Raw genomic sequence first — 5094 nt, 5'->3', positions numbered from 1 at the left:
GTTTAATTTAATATCTTACATGTGTGATTTAATGAAAGTTAGATTTTTCTATCATTTTATTTGAATTTACCGCGCTGCATTTTCCCTGGCTTTTGGCCAAGTGGGACGCAAGCGTCCCCTATACCATAGGAAGTTAAGCCTTGTGTTTTTTGAATTATAACACTTTGTCATCATAATCATCAGGAGATGAAATGCAAAACCGACCTTGGATCATTAACTCTGGGACTACTACATATCTATCTGTATTTCAACGTAAAACATTTTAAAAATAATACTTCCTGTTGTAGCCAATTTAGATGCGGGAGGGGTTCACCAACACAGCTGATATATTTAGGGAGAAGGGGTGAGAGGAATGAAGTGAAGGAGAGAGATTGTTATTGAGATAATAAGGTAGTTAAAGAGACACATGAATCTGTGTGTGTGGCGTCACCTGGTGTCCACACTAAGTGGCTGCAGAGTACTTTATGTTGAAAAACATGCACAGACACACGAGGACAAACAATATAGCGTATTTATAGAAATAATGAAGTGTGTTACTATTCTCCATGGTTGGCCCAATTGCCTATTCTTTGAAGGTGGATGGAGCCACAGTTATAAACCTGAGCCTGCTTATTGCGCAACACAATCCATCAATAAGATTGATACATGAGTGTGTAGGTGGGGGTTATAGGGTGTCTAATTGTTATACATATGGGTGACTTAAAATAGCCTGTTTTGTTCTTGTACAGATATCACATCCTTACCTAAACAGCACCCTCACCTGAGAAGTAGAAACATCTAAGGGAGAGATACTGGGAATGTAATAACTGCAGTTGACATAGCTAAGTAAATGGAAGAATACTCTTATTGAAATGTGGATGGCTCTTAAAACAGCCTTTGGTTGTGCATACAGTAGTGTAGTCTATGATGTTGCGAAGGAACCGCACACTCTTTGAAGAAGTAGGAGGTGAAGATAATCTGCACACGGATTGCCTCTCTTGCTGCGCTGTTGGACCCCATCCTTGAAACATCCTGCAGAGCAGCAGACTTCTCATCTGGCACACGACGGGGAGCTGCAGATCCCCTCCTGGTCCTCGTGTCCATCCTCATGAAGTTATGCAGGACACAGGTAGCCTTCACACAGCTAAATTCCTCCAGGAGGCAGTCCCAGATGGCCCTGGTCATTATTGTAGGCAATAATTTTGAAGGAATCTCCAGTTACAAGGCATCTGTAAGAATATAGAAGATAATGTCATTATTAGACTTTTACATCACCAGCTCATTGTGGATTACTAAAGTATTGTATCCCTTATAACAAGTCATGAAAACATTGGATTTCTCGATGCAAGTGCACACGTGCATGTGTACCATGTGACAATGGCAGGATCATATCAAGGATAGCATCACAAATGAATACATAAATACTACTTGAAGCTTGATGATGAGTTGAACATTTGAGTCAGCTGTGCAGTGCAATGGCAAAAATAAAAATGTGCAGCCCTTTGACTCCCCAGGACCAGGACTGAGAACCACTGCTCTTCATTAGGACCTCTCCATCTGCAGACAGGCTTTCACATGTCTCTGTATCTGAGGACAGATAACCTCACAAGGTACTATACTCATTGTATTAATTATACTCAAATTAGAACACGCTGTATATTATGTTACTATTATCTCCGTCCTCACTTCTAGGGACTGGAACTACACAAAAGTACCTGCCCTATTCAGGATAGCCTACTCTCTCACTTTGATAGTTGGGGCAGCTATCCTTTCAACCTCCTCCATCACTGTTATCTAGCTACTTACAAATGCATTTGGAGGTTTTTTACAGTGATAATAGCTAGCTAATATTAAGTTAGGTTGCTGGTGATATTTAATTCACTTAGCTAGCTATCGAAACAGCATGTGAAGTTGGCTAGATAGCTAGCTAGCTACGTTAGAAGCTCATTTGAGTTTGACATTTTAAATGTATTTACTTAACGTTACTTGAATAGGTTCTCCCAGAGCGTTTTAGAGCATATTAGTACTTAATAACTATTTACCCATTTAATAATCAGACCTTCATACAAACTTGTTTTTCTGAATTCTTGATGCACAATCGAACGTGCTGCCAAATGCTGCCAGCACGACCACAAGTGAGCCCCTCTGGGCGGCCTAAGCGGCAGGCTGCAATTTACCACAAGCTGGTGAACACGAGCCCTCCGAAACATGACCGCGCTCCTTAACACCTGCCAGATTTAACTTGTATTTTTTATCTGGTACATGGGAATATAACCTCAAAACTCATTTTTATGTGCATAAGGTATTTACGCACATGCTTGTCTCTGTAACAAGTCAAATGTAAACACAACTTTGATGGGAAAAACTACAAGGGTCTCCCTTAGCCACTAGGCTAATTGCAGCTTTGGTCAATAAGAAAAATGAAAAGCCAATAAATACAATTTTAGCAAGACAAATTGTCGAGGATAGACTGTCTTTCATAGCCTACATGCCAAATTCGCACTTCAGCACAATTCCCGCATGCCTTGCATGAGAGAGCAAGGGAAAGAGGAGCCTGGGCCTAGTCCACTGTTGATCGTGAAGATCGAAACCTTTTCATTGAAGTAAAATAAAAGTTAGAGAAAAAAAAGTGCCAATAGTGAAAATCCTACAAGGGGAATATAATATGTTTTAATATTGTAGATGAGAAGAACGTTGGCTCTGCCAAATACAGACAACTGTTATGTCTTTACTTTCATTAATCGGATAACTGTTATGTGTTTAATCAACTAACTATGTTTAATTGTTACCCAATTCAATTAATCATGTAACAATTAACTCATTAGCAATCTGGGGCACCATGGAAGAGGTTGTTTAACCTCTCTAGGGTATGTGGGATGCTAGCGTCCCATCTGGCCAACATCCAGTGAGATTGCAGAGCGCCAAATTCAAATACAGAAATGCTCATTAAAAAAATTCAGAAAACAAAACATATTTTACATAGGCTTAAAGATTAACTTCTTGTTATTCCAACCATGGTGTCAGATTTATAAAATGCTTTTCGGCGATAGCATACCTATCCCAGAACATACCTACCCCAGAACATAGCCCACTTGACAAATTATTACAAACAGTAACCAGCCAAGCAGAAGCGTTACAAAACTCAGAAATAGAGATAAAATGAATCCCTTACCTTTGATGATCTTCATATGGTGGCAATCAGAAGACATTCATTTACTCAATAAATGTTCCTTTTGTTCGATGAAGTCTCTTTATATCCAAAAACCTCAGTTTTGTTAGCGCGTTTTCTTCAGTAATCCACAGGCTCCAATTCAGTCAAAACAATCAGACAAAAAAATCCAAATTGTATCCGTAAAGGAAATAGAATCATGTCAAACGATGTTTATATCGTTTTTTTTATATCGTCAGGTTGTTTCTTAGCCTAAATGATCTATATTATTTCAACCGCACAATAACGTTGTCAATATAAAAGGTAAACAAGAAATGCACATGCGCCTGAAAAAACTAAGACTAATCTTACTCCCTCATTTATAAGAATACAAGCCTGAAACGATTTCTAAAGACTGTTGACATCTGTTGGAAGGCATAGGAACTGTAAATGGAGTCCTAAGTCAATGGATACTGTAATGGCATTGAATAGAAAACTAAAAAAAAAAAAAAAAAAACTACTTCCTGAATGGATTTTTCTCAGGTTTTTGCCTGCTAAATCAGCTCTGTTATACTCACAGACACTATTTTCACAGTTTTGGAAACTTTAGAGTTTTTTCTATCCAAATCTACCAGCTATATCAAATCAAATCAAACGTATTTATATAGCCCTTCGTACATCATCTGATATCTCAAAGTGCTGTACAGAAACCCAGCCTAAAACCCCAAACAGCAAGCAATGCAGGTGTAGAAGCACGGTGGCTAGGAAAAACACCCTAGAAAGGCCAAAACCTAGGAAGAAACCTAGTGAGGAACCAGACTATGTGGGGTGGCCAGTCTTCTTCTGGCTGTGCTGGGTGGAGATTATAACAGAACATGGCCAAGATGTTCAAATGTTCATAAATGACCAGCATGGTCGAATAATAATAAGGCAGAACAGTTGAAACTGGAGCAGCAGCACGGCCAGGTGGACTGGGGACAGCAAGGAGTCATCATGTCAGGTAGTCCTGGGGCATGGTCCTAGGTAGGTCCTCCGAGAGAGAGAAAGAAAGAGAGAAAGAGAGAATTAGAGAAAGCACACTTAAATTCACACAGGACACCGAATAGGACAGGAGAAGTACTCCAGATATAACAAACTGACCCTAGCCCCCCGACACAAACTACTGCAGCATAAATACTGGAGGCTGAGACAGGAGGGGTCAGGAGACACTGTGGCCCCATCCGAGGACACCCCCCGGACAGGGCCAAACAGGAAGGATATAACCCCACCCACTTTGCCAAAGCACAGCCCCCACACCACTAGAGGGACATCTTCAACCACCAACTTACCATCCTGAGACAAGGCTGAGTATAGCCCCCAAAGATGTCCGCCATGGCACAACCCAAGGGGGGGCGCCAACCCAGACAGGATGACCACATCAGTGAATCAACCCACTCAGGTGACGCACCCCTTCCAGGGACAGCATGAGAGAGCCCCAGTAAGCCAGTGACTCAGCCCCTGTATTAGGGTTAGAGGCAGATAATCCCAGTGGAAAGAGGGGAACCAGCCAGGCAGAGACAGCAAGAGCGGTTCGTTGCTCCAGAGCCTTTCCGTTAACCTTCCCACTCCTGGGCCAGACTACACTCAATCATATGACCCACTGAAGAGATAAGTCTTCAGTAAAGACTTAAAGGTTGAGACCGAGTTTGCGTCTCTGACATGGGTAGGCAGACCGTTCCAATAAAAATGGAGCTCTATAGGAGAAAGCCCTGCCTCCAGCTGTTTGCTTAGAAATTCTAGGGACAATTAGGAGGCCTGCGTCTTGTGACAGTAGCGTACGTGTAGGTATGTACGGCAGGACCAAATCAGAGAGATAGGTAGGAGCAAGCCCATGTAATGCTTTGTAGGTTAGCAGTAAAACCTTGATATCAGCCCTTGCTTTGACAGGAAGCCAGTGTAGGGAGGCTAGCACTGGAGTAATATGATCA

The 5094-nt window shown here is 41.5% G+C and overlaps 1 long non-coding RNA gene across 1 annotated transcript; it reads right to left on the bottom strand.

The window, feature by feature from the left end:
- Positions 1-493: 493 nt before the first annotated feature.
- LOC149972528 (uncharacterized) lies at positions 494-4702 on the bottom strand. Its single transcript, XR_016491199.1, has 2 exons — positions 3152-4702; positions 494-1208 (listed from the first exon to the last, which is right to left on the bottom strand). It is a non-coding gene; the product is annotated as an uncharacterized LOC149972528 (long non-coding RNA).
- Positions 4703-5094: the final 392 nt, after the last annotated feature.

Source organism: Oncorhynchus mykiss, chromosome 23 (assembly GCF_057628025.1).
Source record: "Oncorhynchus mykiss isolate SJ-2025 chromosome 23, ASM5762802v1, whole genome shotgun sequence".
NCBI classification, from domain to species: domain Eukaryota; kingdom Metazoa; phylum Chordata; class Actinopteri; order Salmoniformes; family Salmonidae; genus Oncorhynchus; species Oncorhynchus mykiss.
This window is presented reverse-complemented; position numbering and strand designations above follow the sequence as displayed.